This window comes from Rosa chinensis, chromosome 6 (genome assembly GCF_002994745.2).
Source record: "Rosa chinensis cultivar Old Blush chromosome 6, RchiOBHm-V2, whole genome shotgun sequence".
Taxonomy (NCBI): domain Eukaryota; kingdom Viridiplantae; phylum Streptophyta; class Magnoliopsida; order Rosales; family Rosaceae; genus Rosa; species Rosa chinensis.
Genome location: NC_037093.1, coordinates 35,242,834 through 35,261,151, shown reverse-complemented (window position 1 = coordinate 35,261,151; position 18,318 = coordinate 35,242,834). Strand labels below are relative to the sequence as shown.

General features: G+C 43.4%; 1 long non-coding RNA gene across 1 annotated transcript; it reads right to left on the bottom strand.

Annotated features, from left to right (window-relative positions):
• Nucleotides 1-16,240: 16,240 nt before the first annotated feature.
• LOC121050177 lies at nt 16,241-16,775 on the bottom strand. The gene is made up of 2 exons (XR_005802274.1): nt 16,652-16,775; nt 16,241-16,489 (listed from the first exon to the last, which is right to left on the bottom strand). It is a non-coding gene; the product is annotated as an uncharacterized LOC121050177 (long non-coding RNA).
• Nucleotides 16,776-18,318: the final 1,543 nt, after the last annotated feature.

The window sequence follows — 18,318 nt, the reverse complement described above, 5'->3', positions numbered from 1 at the left end:
GAACTTCCTAAAAGGGAAGAAGAACAACTAACAAGTGTTGGCAGAAAAATCAATGAACAACGAGAAATGCTGGGTTCTATGAAAAATATACTGAAGGATAAGAAAAAGCCTCCAGTAAAATCAAAGAAAGCAAATGGATTCAAACCATTAGAAAAACCGGAGAAGAATCATATTCCAAGCATGATTTTTCTAGAACCTTCTACTAGTCTAACTAGTATCACGTATGAAAAACCAAAACACTTGGTAGCAAGAGATGTCAAGATGATGAGCATCTTTGGAAAAAAGAAAGAAGTACAACTCCTAAATGATGAAGAATTTGAATACACTGAAATTGAACAGGAGGTGAAAAACTCCGTAATTCCAAAATTAGATTTCAAACAAATCTACAAAAGGGGAAAGTTTGAACTGATGGATAGCCATCATTTCAAATTATTGGAATTTACAACCCACTTTACAACAGGAGAGACAGATCTCTTGATGATCACTCCTGAACAAGTTGCCAGAGCAAAGGCAAAAAATTATCAATTTATGCACATTGGAGCAGTCCAAGTAGGCATAAACCTTCTTGCCCGAGAAGGCATAAACTGTTTAGTTCTATGTGTCCTACAAGACAATAGACTAACAGATTTTCAAGCTAGTCTGTTGGGAACACTTGAAGCATCTTTATGCAATCAAGTAGCTTATTTCAACTGTTTCCCAAACTTTTCAACCAGTTTGAAAGATGCAGCCCATTGTCTACGACTGAGAGTCAAGACATATGGTATATCAATGAAAGAAAATATGTAAGAACTTGCAATAGTATACAGAATATACTATAAACTGATAAGTATCACAGTAGAACCTAAGACAAGGATATCAAATATCTCAGGTCTTACTACTAGATTCCTCACCAGTCAAAATAACCATTCACAACAGATTCATAAGGTTACTTGAAATGAAGTAACTTTTCCTATTGAATGGAAATTATCTGGTCCAAAAAGACCATCAGAAAGTGCCAAAGCGGCAATCTATGAAAGTAGAAAGACTGGAGATATCAATCTAAAATTTGACGATCACAAAAAAAGTGACATATATCCTGAAAATGTCAGGATTAACAAAAATCATCTCAGAAGATGCTACAGCACTAGAGAAGCTATTACTGAAAGAATTAGAAGATGATCTAAATAGACCAGTAAATATGCTTAGAGCAAAAAAGCTCTATGAACTCTATGATGAAGTTGAATCTTGCGAAAATACTGAACGTTTAGAACAACTAATCAAAGAAATGAAAATTTTCAAAACAGGAAAGGTAAGAAAAATCCTTCCTTATCAAGATATAGAAATAGAAGACGGAGAAAGCTCCAGTTCCAAAACTTTCATCATTAGAGTGTTAATATATGTGACCGAGGGGTCTAATTAACGATAAAGAGAGAGACACAAGAAGTATAGTGGTTCGTCTCCCGCCTTAGCGGGAGACTACGTCCACTTGAAAGCTTAACTATATGTGTTGGGCCTTGCGGCCCAAGAGGATTACATGAGATGTAATGGGATGATGAGTAAGTGGGAAGGAGTCTCCTTTTATAGGGGAGGGAGGTCCTTTACATGTTTTCCAATGTGGGATAAGAAACCACTATTCTAGTCTAGAAAGCCATATTGTGGAAGCATGTTGGCAAGGCCGGGAAGATGACTTCCCGGCGAGGTATTGGCCGCTTCCGACTACCGTGGCGTAGCTTAGATATCGGGCTACGGGATACATGTCTCGGTTGGGCCCCACCATGGCTTGTGGGCCCTAAGAAGGTGTTACTTATGCTTGGTGAGATAGCCAATTAGTCATGCTAGTGAGAGGTATCTACAAGTCCCTGAAGTCCCCAAGTAAGAGGAGCTTCTTGGTTGGGGAGTTGTAAACATGATGTCATCAAGCATAAGTAACACTCGGGAGGTGTCTAGCCCCTACAAGTCCCCGAACTCCGTAAGCAAGAAGGGACTCGTTAACATGCAAAGACAAAAAACGCGCATATATAGAATGCTTGTTGTATTGGGCAACGTATGTTAGTTGCACTGATATGTATTGGCATATGTGAATGTACGAGGTGCATGATACATATTGATGTATACATGGGAATGCCATCGAGTATGATCGTATATGACGTATAGGCTCGAGAATGCATACGGTTGTTTGAGCATACCAAGAATGAGTATACGGATTGCATATGATGCACGTGGTGCTCGCAAGAGAACGAACGTGGTCGAGTTGACGAGGTTACACTCGATGTGAGTTTCATGAGTGCCCTGAAGGCAAGCATTTGTAATTCGTGAGTGATGAATATGCGAACGCTTGTGTTTGTTTGGTTTTCGCTCGTATTAATGGAACACGAAAAGAATTCAATTTGTTACAAACGACAAATGGTAGAAGACTTCAATGTTCCATTAATGTGTAGTATGTTGAGGGGATGTGAGTGTAAAACTTGGGAATGCCGGAAGGCAAGAGCGTGAAAACTCGGGGGTGCCGGGAAGGCTTGAGCAGGAAGCTTGGGGGTGCCGTGAGGGAGTGAGCAGGAAGCTCGAGGGTGCCGTGAAGGCATGAGCAGGAAGCTCGGGGGTGCCGTGAAGGCGTGAGAGGAAGCTCGTGAGCGGGAAGATTGGGGTTGCTGGGAAGGCGTGAGCGGGAAGCTCGTGGGTTGCCGCGGAGGCGTGAGAGGAAGCTCGGGGTGGCCGCGAAGGCGTGAGCAGGAAGCTCGGGGTTGCCACGAAGGCGTGAGCTGAAGCCCGTGAGTAGGAAGCTCAGGGGTGCCGCGAAGGTATGAGCGGAAGCTCGTGAGAGGGAAGCTAGAGGTTTCCGCGAAGGCGTAAGTGGAAAGCTTCGGGGTGTCAAGAAGGCGTGAGCGGAACCTCATGAGCGGGAAGCTTGGGGGTGCCGTGAAGGCATGATCGGAAAGCTCGGGGGTGCTGCGAAGGCGTGAGCGGAAGCTTGGGGTTGCTTGGAAGGCATGAGCTGAAGCTCGGAGTTTCCGCGAAGGCGTGAGCGGAAGCTCGGGAGCGCCGAGCTCGGGGGTGCCGCGGAGGCATGAGTGTTAGAGCTCGTGAGCGCGGGGCTCTAGAGTGCGGAGCTCAGGGGTGCCGCGGAGGCATGAGCGTTAGATCTTGTGAGCGCGGAGCTCAGGGGTGCCGCGAAGGCCTGAGCGTTAGAGCTCGTGAGCACGGAGGTCGGGGGTGCAGCTGAGGCGTGAGTGTTAGAGCTCGGGAGAGCGGAGGTCGGGGGTGCTACGGAGGCGGTGGGCATTCCATAGCTAACCTAATCTTTGATACCTAAGCGTCGGGGGTTAACCGTCAGATTAATGGATGTCGCGTGCTGTGTTAACCGGTCCCTTTACTTTTTCCTGGAGGAGAAAAGCTTGACTGTAATGCCGCGTAGCGGTCATTGTCATTATGAGGCGTTGCCTTACCGCTTAGCGGTTGGTTGTAGACCATAGACTAGTGGAGTCTAGACCCGTTTAGGTCTATTTCCCGTGGGGAGGGTTTGACAACATACGGTGGCCAAGAGGCCAGATAAAGTATTTACAAAATGTACATGTAAATCTTGCTAATTGTATGAACAACAAATAAGCATGGCATAGTTTGTTTAAGCAAAGTGTCACATGTTTATTTAATTGAGTTGCAATTAAATAGAAGCATGGCATAGTTGTATAGCATGTACTTGTAGTAAAGTTGCTAATAACATTTTTGCATTATTGTGAACATGCTTAAGGATCATGAAGACATGTAAATGCATATCAAGTGTGATATATTGTAGGCATGCTTAGAAGTAGTAAAAGCATGGCATTGGCATGACACTAGCTCAAATTGAAAGAGTAAGCGTTGGAATTGATGTAAGTACCCAAATTATGTTGGAGTTGTCCTAGCCTCGCTAGCAAAGGAATATGTCACCGCGGGACTCCCTAGAGGAAGATGTCGCTGCTGGACACGCTAGCCTCACTAAAGGAATATGTCGCCGCCGGACACGCTAGCCTCACTGGAGGAATATGTCGCCGCGGACTCTCTAGAGGAAGATGTCGCCACCGGACTTGCTAGAGGAAGATGTCACCGCCGGACATGCTAGCCTCACCAGAGGAATATGTCGCAGCAGACTCACTAGCAGAAGATGTCGCCGTCGGAATCGCTAGAGGAAAATGTCACCGCCGGACCCGCTAGAGGAAGATGCCACCGCTGGATTCGCTAGCGGAAGATGTCGTTACTGGACACGCTAGCGGAAGATGCTATCGCAGGATTCGCTAGTGGAAGATGTCGCCACCGGACACGCTAGCCTCATTGGAGGAATATATCGCCGCAAACTAGCTAGCGGAAAATGTCGCCGCCGGACACGCTAGCCTCATTGGAGGAATATGTCGCCGCGGACTCGCTAGCGGAAGATGTCGCTGCCGGACTTGCTAGTGGAAGATGTCGTCGTGGGATACGCTAAAGGAAGATGCCATCGCAGGATTCGCTAGCAGAAGATGTCACCGCCGGACACGCTAGCCTTACTGGAGGAATATGTCGCTGCGGACTCGCTAGCGGAAAATGTCGCCACCAGACTAGCTAGCCTCACTGGAATATGTCGTCGCCAGACACGCTAGTGGAAGATGTCACCACCAGACACACTAGCCTCATTGGACGAATATGTCGCCACGGACTTGCTAGCGGAAGATGTCGTCCGAACTCGCTAGCGTAAAATGTGGCGGCTGGACACGCTAGTGGAAGATGTCGTCGCGGGACACGCTAGCCTCACTGGAGGAATATGTCGCCGCGGACTCACTAGCGGAAGATGTCGTCGCGGGACTTGCTAGCGAAAATGTCGCCGCCGGACACGCTAGCGGAAGATATCGCAGCCGGACTTGCTAGTTGAAGATGTCGGACAAGCTAGCGGAAGATGTCACCGCCGGACACGCTAGCCTCACTGGAGGAATATGTCGCCGCGAACTCGCTAGCGGAAGATGTTGTCGCCGGACTCGCTAGCGGAAGATGTCGTCGCCGGACACGCTAACGGAAGATGTCGTCGCGGGACACGCTAGCCTCACTAGAGGAATATGTCGCTGCGGACTCGCTAGCGGAAGATGTCGTCGCCGGACTCGCTAGCGGAAAATGTACCCGCCGGACACACTAGCGGAAGATGTCGTCGCGGGACACGCTAGCCTCGTTGGAGGAATATGTCGCCGTAGACACGCTAGAGGACCAAAAGTTCACGGCTCGTGAAGAAGACTTTGTGTTGGCTTCCCAGAGACGACGCCAATGTTAATGTATGTGACCGAGGGGTCTAATTAATGATAAAGAGAGATACACAAGAAGTATAGTGGTTCATCTCCCGCCTTAGAGGGAGACTACGTCCACTTGAAAGCTTAACTATATGTGTTGGGCCTTGCGGCCCAAGAGGATTACATGAGATGTAATGGGATGATGAGTAAGTGGGAAGGAGTCTCCTTTTTTTTTATAGGGGAGGGAGGCTCCTTCCTTTACATGTTTTCCAATGTGGGATAAGAAACCACTATTCCAGTCTAGAAAGCCATATTGTAAAGGCATGTTGGCAATGCCAGGTATTGGCCGCTTCCGACTACCATGGCGTAGCTTAGACATCGGGCTACGGGATACATGTCTCGGTTGGGCCTCACTATGGCTTGTGGGCCCCCTAAGAAGGTGTTACTTATGCTTGGTGAGATAGCCAATTAGTCATGCTAGTGAAAGGTATCTACATAGAGAAAAGGGAAAACTGAAACTCTCTGTACAGAAAGCTCCTACAGGCAGAAAAGAAGAAAAAATTCTCAAAGATTTATCCCATAAGACAATATGCCTAGGGTGGTAATCACGAACTATGGTATATGGCTAATTCTAGACAAAGCTCTAGATAAAAGAAAAGCTATTGACCAATGGGTAGATAGCCTCATGATGGCTTCTGCTCTTACCCTTGGAAAATTTAAAGCTCCAAATCTTCAGGTGTACTATGAAACTACTCTCACTGGAGTAGCCAAAAAGTACTATCTATCTTTTAAAGAGACTGCTAGAGGAAGAGACTGGCTAGAAGAAATAAAAAATTTAAAATCTCAGTATGATTTTGCAATACCCCTGTATGATCAATTCTGTGGAGATCTCTCAAATCTGAGTGAAAAGGCTAAATAAACGGCCAAATCAAATATCTATGCTCTCAAAATTTGTGACATGAGATATTTTGAAGAATACTTGAATGAGTTTCAAGAATACTACTGTACGATAGGTGAACTAGAAAATACTGATCTAGTTAACTTGTTACACTGAAAACTTCCTGAACCATGGAGAACAGCTGTGAGAGAAAGCATACCTGAAAAACCAATTGAAAGATTTTTAGTTGGAGGAATTGCCGACAGAATCAGGCAATTACTGAAAGAACAATGCAAAGCAAATCTTAGAGCCAAAATGGCCAAGAAACAACTCAAAGGAGTTGAAAACTTCTGTTATGGAATACTGGATATGCTTACCAACTAGGGATGTCATAAATCCAAATTCCGTAAGAAAAAATAAAAATATTACTCAAAACGGTTCAAAAAGAGTAATAAGAAAAAAGATTGGAAATTTAAGAAAAGTTCCAACTTCAAGAAACAACAGGATGAAGATCCAAAAAAGAAATTCTTCCAGAAAAAGAAGAAACAAAACCACCATCAGAATAAACAACCAGGCAAGAAAGCTTGCAGATGCTGGTTATGTAAAGCTGAAGGGCACTATGCCAACAAATGTCCAGAAAAGGGTAAAAGATCTACTAAACTTCTATTTGAAGAATATGAGCCATAGTAGAAACAACAAATATGAAAGGCTACGAAATAGTCTATTCTGATGAAGAAGAAGATGATATGTCAATCTACTATGCTGGTCAGAAAAAGAAGAATCATTTGATTCTGAAATAGATTCTGAAGTAGAATATTTAGAATCTAGACAGATGAATGTTCTAAAAGTCAAAAATTGGGATGAAAGTCAGAATGAAGCAATAATGTCTTCTTATCAGGTGAACCCTGGTACATTCGTTTGTGACTACTGCCTATGTCATGAAAAGAATGGACTTCCTATGTTCTGTGAAGAGTCGAAAAAGACTTATCATAAAGAATGCTTCTGTTAATGCTTGGATCCGTGGGGATCTAGTTAGCTATAAATAAAGAGAGAGAGAGAGAGAGAGAGATTGACACAAGATGTATAGTGGTTCGCCTCCGCATGAGCGGGAGACTACGTCCACTTGAAAGCTATACTAGTGTGTCGAGCCTTGCGGCCTAACAAGATTACAAGAGATGTAATGAATGTGTTGAGTTGTGGGAGGAGGCATTCCTTTTATAGATGAAGGAATGCTTCTCATTTACTTGTTCTTCGATGTGGGACAAGCAAGGTTACTATTCTAGTCTATTAAGCCTAGAAGCATGTAGAAAGCTATGTTGTGGTGGCATCTTGGCAAGGGCGGAAAGGTGGCTTCCCGACGTCGGATTTGCGACTTCCGGATACCGTGGCGTAGCTTGAACATAGGGCTACACGATGCATGTCTCGGTTGGGCCTCACCATGGCTTGTGTATGTCCCAAAGAGGGTGTTACTTATGCTTGGTGATGGAGAGAACTAGCTTGCTAGTGTAGGTATGAACAAGTCCCCGAAGTCCCCGAGTAAGAGTAGCTTCTTGGTTGGGGAGTTCAAATCATTAAGTCATCAAGCATAAGTAACATCCGAGAGGCGCACGGCCTCTACAAGTCCCCGAGCTCCGCAAGCAAGAAGGGACTCGCTATCCTGTATCACAAAAGACAAAAATTCGTAAGTGCATGAGAGAATGGGGCGTCGCCCTGCCGCATGGCGGTAGGTCGTAGACCATAGACTCGTGGAGCCCGGAGGCTAGACCATATGTAAGGAAACGTGAAAAAATGTAGTGCCCGGAGGCTAGACCACATGTAAGAAGCATTGTGAACCAAGAGCGTAATTAAAGCATGTTGGATAAGTGTAGTGAGTTAGGTGTTCGAGCAAGTTAGGTGTAGGCGTTATATGAGCGTGCGGGGCGTAGCCCAAGCGAGTCGCGGCCATGCTTTGATACCTAAACGAGTCGTAACCGTTTCGCAAGCGTTTATCCAAGCATGTTTAATTGAGCTATAAGTGTCACAAGGTTCTAGATGAATGTCACATGAAAGTGAATTTAAGCATGTATGTGTGTAGCATGTACTTGTAGGAAAGTTGCTAATAACATGTTGTAGGCATGCTTAAGGGTTATAGAGACATGTATAGTCATGGTATTGGCGGTAGCTCAAATTTGCAAGAGCGTAAAGATAAGATGGTGTGACTTATCTTGTGCCGATTTGGAGCGAGTTGAAGTTGGAGTTGTCCAAGCATGACGCTCGAAAAATGATGATTTTGTCTCCTCGAAAAATAAGAAATAGGTGATTAGTACACGGGTATGTAAAATCAACACTAATAGCCTTTATATGTACCTTGATGAGATTTTGGAAGCAAATTATGTAAGTGATATAGTAGTTGAGGACATGCATGTACACCTGGGCAGTGGGAGCTCATATATGTATCATGGACAGCTATATAACTTGCGTGTGAATGAGTCAATTACATCATGGACCAAGTAGTTGCCGACATTCAATTAGATGGACCAAGAATATAATATAACTTCATGGTTCAATAAAGCAGCATATACTATTACCATGAATATCAATATACCATGCATCACCGTAGACTCACTGGCCCATCATATGAATATATATAGAAAGAGCCTGTTGTAGTGTAGTGAATGGGCATGGCAGACAAGGATATACATGACACCCATATGTGCAAGTATGAGGCACGTGTGTACCCAAATAAAGAGAGACAGAGAGCTTATCTTGGCTTTGCTGCAAAAGTGCAAGTGAATATGCAGTGCAGGGACCAAATGTTCGAATCGAAGAGGAGAACAAGAGAAGAACACAGGGATGAGCAGTAAGGGTATGGCGGTGGCCTGAAAGCTCAGTGATGAACGCTGCTGTCGACGGAATAGGAGTTTAGCGGAGCTCCGAGCTCAGCGGAAGCGTGCTGGTCAGCGGAACCTTTTGTTCAGCGGGGCGGAGCTCGGCGCTGATGGGCGGTGGATTGCCGCTTGGTTGTGCAGGCGGTGGCCTCGGCGTTCACCTGGAGCTTGGCGGAGATCACCGAGCTCAGCAGAGGTAGGGCCGCTACAGTGAGCGGAGGAAGCCAGCGGAGGTTGCAGGTGTGGCGGATCGATCCTCCGCCGGATCGGAGCTGCTGGATGCAGGAGAGCTGCAGCTTGGGTCGCTGGGTCAGAGATGGTGCCAGCAGGGGATGTGGCCGGCGGGGGGAGAGTCGCTTGCTGTGGTCCGGCGGAGCGTGCAGCGAAGCGGTACCTCGAGCGCAGCGGAGCGTTCTGGCGATCTCGGCGGAGCGGAGCTCCAAGCTCAGCGGGGCGGAGCTAGCTAGCGGAGCGGTGCTGGGAGTCGTTGAGTCCGGAGCGAGCTGGTTGAAAGCTGCAGCGGTGCAGCAAATTGCAGCGGAGGCGTTGAGTCCGGAGCGCTGGGCGGAGCGGTTGGGGGACCGGGCGGTGCAGCACTGGGCGGAGGGATGCACCGCTGATGGATATGGGCGGAAAAATGGAGATTGGCGAGGGAGCTCCGGAGCTGCAGTGAGCGGAGGAGTTGGGCGGAGAAGAAGCGTTGTAGATCGTGGTCGTGGGTGTTGGGCGGTGGTGTGCCGCCGGTGACTCCTAGCGGGGGAGTTCGGCGGAGCCTGGTGTGCACTTGGAGGTGCAACTTGCAGCAGGGATTGCTCAACGGAGTCCGGCGGAGCGGAGGCGGTGTTGAGAAGAAGAGTCAGGCGGAGCTGGTTCGGCGGAACAGAGAGGACCAGAGCTGCAGAACTGGGGTCCGGCGGAACATGGAGTTCGGCGGAAGCTGGAGCTTGGTGGCGAACATTTCCGGCGGACTGGGTCAGCGGTTGCTGCGGTGAGCAGAGGAGTTGGGCGGTGGAATTGCCGCTGATGGATCCTTGGCTGCTGGTGGTGCAACATCAGCAGAGGTGCTGGCCTTGCTGCTGGTTGGATCTGGCGGAGGAAGGTTAGGCCAGCGGTGAAGCTATCCGGCAAACGTTGCTAACGCAGTGTACCGGCCTGCCGGCGGAGGTTTTGCCGCTAGCGTCTCCTGGCGGACCGGGTTGTCGCTGACGGAGCTGTGATGGTGCCAGCGGAGTGCGCTGGGCTTTGCTCGCCGGCGGTTTGGCGGAGATGCCGGTTGGCTGATGAAGATGGTAGTTCTTGGCGGAGCTTTTGCCGTTGAAGAAGTGTGGCGGAGCTTGTGTTGGCCGCTAATGCTGGCGGCTTGATGCAGCGAAAGAGGGTGGCCACAGTAATTCTCTGGGTGTCCAGAGAAGTTTGGAGGCAATTTTTCAAAATTTTTTTTTTTTTTTTTTTTTTTTTTTTTGCAGTCAGCGTTGACTTTTGTGAGTTGGGCGCTGACCGACCCCCGCCGAGCGTTGACCAGCCCCGCTGGGCGTTGACCGACCCCGCCGGGCGTTGACCGACTCCAATTTGATGTTGAATGAGCGTCAACTCGACATTTTCGAGTCAAAGTTCGTGGTAGGTGACGAAGCCTTTGTGTTGGCTTCCCACAGACGGCGCCAATGTTAATGCTTGGATCCGTGGGGATCTAGTTAGCTATAAATAAAGAGAGAGAGAGAGAGAGAGAGATTGACACAAGATGTATAGTGGTTCGCCTCCGCATGAGCGGGAGACTACGTCCACTTGAAAGCTATACTAGTGTGTCGAGCCTTGCGGCCTAACAAGATTACAAGAGATGTAATGAATGTGTTGAGTTGTGGGAGGAGGCATTCCTTTTATAGATGAAGGAATGCTTCTCATTTACTTGTTCTTCGATGTGGGACAAGCAAGGTTACTATTCTAGTCTATTAAGCCTAGAAGCATGTAGAAAGCTATGTTGTGGTGGCATCTTGGCAAGGGCGGAAAGGTGGCTTCCCGACGTCGGATTTGCGACTTCCGGATACCGTGGCGTAGCTTGAACATAGGGCTACACGATGCATGTCTCGGTTGGGCCTCACCATGGCTTGTGTATGTCCCAAAGAGGGTGTTACTTATGCTTGGTGATGGAGAGAACTAGCTTGCTAGTGTAGGTATGAACAGCTTCATAGCTTAAGCAAGAAGAAGAACCAAGAATGGCCTTATCAGCCAACTGGTAGAACAAGAATATGAAAAATATTTCTCTGAACAAAAAGAGAAAAAAGTAGAAACTTTGTTCCAAGAAATTATGGAACCATCTTCCTCAGAAATAAAGGAAGAAAAAAGAGATGAAGAAAAAATTGATGAAAACATAGAACTGGTTGAACCACCAGAAAACGTCCCAGAAGAATGTATACCATTCATACCACAGGAACAAGCTCAAGAAAATGAGCTTCAACAATCGAAAATCATCTCTACTAGTAGATACAGCAACTACATAGAAATTGGATTAAAATTCTCTAATCACAGAAAATATCATCTACATGCATTTGTGGATAATGGATCTGGATTCACAGTTGCAAAAAGATTTCCAATTCCAGAAGAACTCCTAAAAGAAGATAATAAAAGAATAGCCACCGGTGTCCAGTTTGATGGAAGCCATCTTACAATGAATAAAGTAGCTAAAGATGTTCATATCACCATTGGTGGAGGAACATTTATCATCCACACTCTTTGGCAATCAGAAGGCCAAGGATCCGATTTCTTGGTGGGAAATGATTTCATTCTCCAACAGAGATTTCTTCAAGATGAAGAAGTGATAGGCTTCAGAAAAGGAGATAAGGTGTTTTGGGCAGACAGACTTACTCACGCAAAAAGTGTAGTCGGTCCAAACTTTACTACTCAATATTAGAGATCGCAACAAAATAGTGGTGATCATAAGCCCTACCAACCCAAATTTGAACCTGTGCTACAAATAAAACAACAAGAGGAATTATTTGTTGAAGAATCTTCTGAAGAAGAACAAACTAGTGAAGATGAAGAAGTTGGTTTCATTTATGAGCATAACCTCAAGCACTTCCAGAATAAGCTTGAGTCTCAGAAAATTCATACTCTTGATAAAATCAAGAAAATGCTCGAACAGAATATAGATGTCAACCTCAGAAATTTTGGGAAAAAGTCCCGGTGGTCTGTGAATTAAGATTACATGATATGAATGCTATCTATCATGTCAAAGATATTCCTCAGTACAAAGAGGAAGATAAAAAAGAATTCAGAAAAGACATTGAAGATCTCTTGAACAAAATATTAATTCAACCATCCACTAGCCCTCGTCATGCTCCAGCATTCTACATGAGAAATCATGCAGAAAATATTAGAGGAAAAGCTAGAATGGTAATTGACTACAAAGATGTCAATAAGAAGAGCGTTAAAGACGGTTATCAAATTGCTCAAGTATGAGTACTGATCAATCAGCTCAGAAGAGCTAAAGTCTTTTCAAAATTCGATGCAAAGTCGGGTTTTTGGCAAGTTAAGATGCATCCAGATAGTATTCCTCTCACTGCATTTGGAACACCACAAGGTCATTACGAATGGTTGGTAATGCCCTTTGGCTTAAAACAAGCCCCTTCAATCTTCCAAAGAAAGATGGATGACATCTTCAAATATGTTGCTGAATTCTGCGTCGTCTACATTGATGACATCATGGTCGTCTCCAAAAATAGAGAAGAATACATGAAACACCTCTATGTGGTTGTAAAGCTGATAGTTCAGCATGGAATCATTTTAGGAGAAAAGAAAATCTTCTTTATCCTAGATGAAGTAGATTTCCTTGGAATAAACATCAAGAATGGAGTGATAAAACTCCAACCCCACATCCTTGAGAAAATCTGGAAATCCTCGGATAAAATTCCTGATGCTAAGAGTCTAGAAAGATTCTTAGGAGTCATCAACTATGGAAGGGATTTCATTCCCAAAATCTCAGGACTAACAGCAATGTTATCTCCTAAAACAAGTTCCAAAAGAAAATGGAACTTTACAGAAGTTGATGAAAAATTATGAAGCAGATAAAAGCTCTCTGCAAGAAAATTCTAGATAAAATTCCTGATGCTAAGAGTCTAGAAAGATTCTTAGGAGTCATCAACTATGGAAGGGATTTCATTCCCAAAATCTCAAGACTAATAGCAATGTTATCTCCTAAAACAAGTTCCAAAAGAAAATGAAACTTTATAGAAGATGATAAAAAAATTGCGAAGCAGATAAAAGCTATCTGCAAGAATCTCCCTCATCTCCAACAACTAGAGGAAAATGATGAAATAGTTCTCCAAACAGATGCTAGTGATAATTACTGGTCCGTTGTGGTTCTGGCAAAAACGCCTGAAACTAACATTGAAAAGATCTACAAATTTTGTAGTGGCAAGTTCAGCCATTCAGAACAAAATTATTCTACAGGAGAAAAACAAATGTTAGCTGTTACTTGGAAAACCATTTACTATACACACCAATTGTGCTAGAGTAAAGAATTTAAAAAATTTTAACTTGATAAAGCTGCTGATAGAGGAAGATTAGCAAATTGGCAATTATTTCTTAACCAATATGATTATAGTGTTGAATTAATTGCAGGAAATAAGAACTATCTTCCAGACACCTTATCCAGAGAAATGGCAATGTTCAGCCGAAGAGATGACGACGAAGGTGGCAATCCCAAAAACAAAAGAACTGGGAAAGAACCTGAAAAGGCTGAAGAATCAAAAGAAAAAATCCTCAAAAGATTCTTGCTAAGTCCAAAAGGACTAGCCATAACTGATCAATCCCAGGGTAAAGGATTGGCTAGCCCGTCTCAAACGGCAGATGATAAAGGCTCATCAAGACCGTTGAAGGCTGTTGCTTTGCCAAAAAGCAAATCAACTCCAATTGGAGTTATAAATGTTTTTAATTATGAATTAAAAACCTTTGCTGACCTTGTGTTCAGAACTGGCAGGAGACTAGCATACCATCAGAAGGCAATTTTAGATAACCTCTTATATGCCTTTTAGGAAAGAAACAATGGAATCATGTTTCCATCTCTCTTGCATTAGCTGAAGAACTCCATGAAAATGCTAGACACAGTTTGAAGAAGTTAATGAAAATAAACAGCAGAGTGCTGTCCAGAATGAAAGAATCCAGTATCTTGAAGACCTTGAAAGTGCTAGAGTTCCTGTTTTAGCACTAAAAGAATCAGACTGGTTCGACTTTCATAATCTTATTGGAAGTCATAATTCTGACTCATTTCCTCCAACTCTCTTCATAGTCCCCGTGACAGGACCCGCCCCGGATTTCACCCTGAAAGGGTGAAATCCGAAGTGGCCCTACAGGGCCCACCTTAGAAGAAATTCTACCAAAAATTTGGCGGAACTTCCCCTAAAATGGGCTACCAAAAACCTGTAGAAAGCATTTACACTTCTAAATCAAATCATCCTTATACTTCTAGAGCCACCCTGCTCCCCAACTCAACATCAATCTCCAATTCACAAAACACAAACCTCAACTTGAAAAACATAAATCTCATAGGTAATCAGAGCAATTCTAATAGAAGGGTAAATAAGGACAACCTAACTCAAAGGCAAACGCGGAAGCCATGCTGTTGACTATGCCTCAACTCCGTGTACGACCGACCTCACTAATTCGCCTGCAAACTGGGCATTTGAAACCGAATGGCCCAGAGGAAAGTATTGAAAACACGTTAGTGTGAGTGGACAAAAATAAGCAATTTTAAACAAAAGAGATTTTATACTTTCCCACATTTAATTTATTAAAAAATATCCCGATGCATGCACTGATTTAGGAAAACGAAACAAAAGGAGTTCCGCTCAAGAAAACCGACTAGCCCCGCTAGTCCCAAACAACTGAAAGGAAGGATGGAAACTCCGATACTCAACAGAATAAGACCAGCCCCGCTGGTTAAACGGAAATCAGACTAGGCCCCGCTAGTCAAGTAATGATAGGATATGAGGAAGAAATATCACCATACGGGTAATGGAGCCTCCCAGGCTCTACCTACCCTCGACTGCCACTCACACATAGATTATGCGAGGAGGAGAACTAATAACCTCAACTTCCACTCACACATAGATTGTGTGAGGAGGAGAATATGACCTCGACTACCACCCACGTGAGGAGGAGAATAAATCGCCTCGACTGCCACTCACATACACAAAGTAAGTGAGGAGGAGAATAAGCTACCTCAACTGCCACTCACAAACACAAAGTCTGTGAGGAGGAGACCAAATCACATGACCCGCGTATGGTGAGGAAAAATCATCGAAAACCAGTAAATCCATGTAGCTTCCCCACATTTCTCATGAGATAGAAACCATGTATTCAACGACGTGACCCCGCACGCCAAGATTACTCTCAATCTCAAAATAAATAAGTGAGAAATAGAAATAAATCGACGGCGTGTCCCACACGCCCAAAATATTCTCAAATCCGTAAAGGAGACCGGAAATTAGTATAAGCAAATCTCATTTCCGAAAATCTCTCAAAATCTCCAAGAAACCAACCAAATCCAAAATCCTTAATTAGGCATTCCCGATGCCAAAACCGAAAGTCAATTAATAAATGAGAAAATCCAACTCCATCGAAACTCATCTCGAGAATCTTCCAGGAACTTAAATCGGCAATTAGAAATATACTTAATTCCGGAAAATTACCTCGGAAATAAGCAATTTGTCAAATAATATTATAAATCATAATCAACCTTTGAAACTCATTATCGAGAGCTAATCCACGAGATAAACCGAGATCGAATTTCCGAAAATCAAATCATTTGCTCAATAAGTAATATGATTAAAACTAGAGCATTATTTAAGAAAATAAATGCATGCATCAATATTTAACAATAAAAGTCCACTCACAGTACTATTCCGACCATCACGCATTCGTGTTCCGTCATCGAGCAATAGCTCGGTACGTCGTCTTGTACACAATTATATTCTGTGAATAATTCTTCAATAATTTAATACGATTCCTAAAATCAATTCCTCATAATTACATCTCCCATTCTCCTCGGATTTAGCCCAAATTATACCACTAATACCAATTCGTTAATTTAAAGGTTTCAAGGTAGAACCGAGAGATATTCGACGGTCGGATTCTCGTAATTCGATAATCGAAACCCTAAACTTCAAAATTCATACTTAATTCCAAGTTTCTCCAAAAATTACCAAACTTCACAAACACTGCCCACTCGTCGATTTCAGACTATATAACAATTATGGAGGAAATCCGACAATCGGATTCCCGATTAACATTAACCGAAATCCAAATCTTTAGAAATTTATAATTGATTAAAAACTTCTCCAATTCCAACCAAATTCACATAATCAACCTCTACAAAAATTAAAGGATTTAACTAGCTAAAAAAAAGAATTTAAATTCTGTTTAAACCTCACCACTATTCACGCACCGCACTGTTCACGCGCGGTACTGTTCACTCGGCGGTCAACTTCTCCGATTGTCACCAAATTTTGGCAGCAGCTTCATCTCAATCCCCCTAGCATTTTTCTCAACTACACCAAGTTCAGAAAATAACTAGAACTACCTCAACAATTAAGAAAACAGTAAACCCCCAATTTGTGAATAGTGCCGGATTTTCAATCTCTAAAATCCTCCAATATATATGCAAAATTATACTCAAAAGAAAGATCATGAGGTAAAGAACAACTTTATACCTTGAGGTTTCTCCAAAATGTCGACGGTTTGAACGGATCTCCTTTTCTTTCTTTCCTTCTTTCTTTCTCTTTCTCTCTCTCTTCCTCTCTTTTTTTCTTTCTCGTTTCTGTCGTAAAAGATGAGGGAGAATGGCTGGAAATGGGATCAGCCCCTTATAATTAAGGTGTGCTGAAATGACCAAAATACCCCTCACACGAAAATACTCATAACTTTGACATACGAACTCCGATTTTTACGTACCATATATGCACGCGCTCGGTTTAACGTCTCCTACAACTTTCATGAAGAAAATTTTCTCAAATTTTGATCCGAACAAAAAGTCATCTTTTAGGGACCCCTAAAAGTACCAAAACGACAATAAAAGTGAAGGTAAAGGTCGTTTACCGTCCAAATGACTAGTAAACTGGTAAATTGAGGTACGGGACGTTACACCCCGGACCTTATGTTAGAAGGTAAGTAGTCAATGTTCAGAGTGAACATCCTCAAGAACACAAGCTGTGGCTTGTTGAAAATGGTTTTGTCCATAATCTCTGGTCAAAAACTAATGAAGATCTAAAAGGTTTGCCACCTATCATAGTTAACACTGTCAAGAATGTCAGGAAAAATGACTGCATTCTTAGGTTGAAATTCATATCTACTCCACTAGAATGGATTTAGAAGAAAAATGGTGAAGTTGAGTATATTTCTCCATATCATTATGTGAGAATTATTCAAGGAAGATATCTTCAGCCTGCATGTGTGGGATATAATGGCCAACCAAATTCCAGTATCCCTTGGATGAAGGCTATGTCCCTAAAATATATCAAGAAGATCATTGAAGAAGATACAGAAAACACATTCCTGGCAGTAGAAGAAAAAATTATTGTACAGCTTATGACCATCCTAAAGTTATTAGCAGCAACCTTTTCCTATCTCTCAAAAGAAAAGAGATAGACTCCATGTTAGCATGTCTACAATGGATCGAGAAGCTTGAAAATGACAACCACTATAAGATGTATGGAGTTACAGACGTAGAGGAAAATGGAACTAAAGCAATGATAGAAAGCAACTCTTTTGTCCTTAGCCACAACTCTGAAATAGATGAAAACATATGAAGCAGCAGGTGTAAAAAGCACCGAAAGCAACTTTGGCTTTTCCTAAAAGATGATTTTGCTTTTCAAATAAGATGAAGGTGAAAAATATTTCACCTAAAGGAATCTGCTTTTCTTCGTCTGACCTCAATCATCCGGAGCACTCACGAGAGCAGAAAATAATGGAGTTGTCCTGTACATTTTTGTGTTTTGAATTCCAGTTTGAGTTCTGTTCCCTATATAAGGAGCTTTAGGATCAGTTTGTAAGGCATCAGAAAATTGAGCAGAATCATATTCTCTCAAGTAGTAGTGTTTCTGCAAGTAGTTTGATGCAGTGTGCATTTTATTCCAAGTAAGTACTCGTAATTATTTATGACTAGTAGTAACTAAACAGCTTTTAGCTGTTTACCCAAGAGTGAGGCTCTGGGTTCTATATCTGTATTTATGTTTGAATAAATAAATTCAGCTTGTGCCCAGTACACTGTCATAAAAATATTTTTGTTTATGCAGTTGTTCACTTATTAGCAGTAACAGTTATGTACGTAGTAGCAGTAGCAATTGTTGTGTTTTTTGCTTTAGAAACTGAACCCATATAA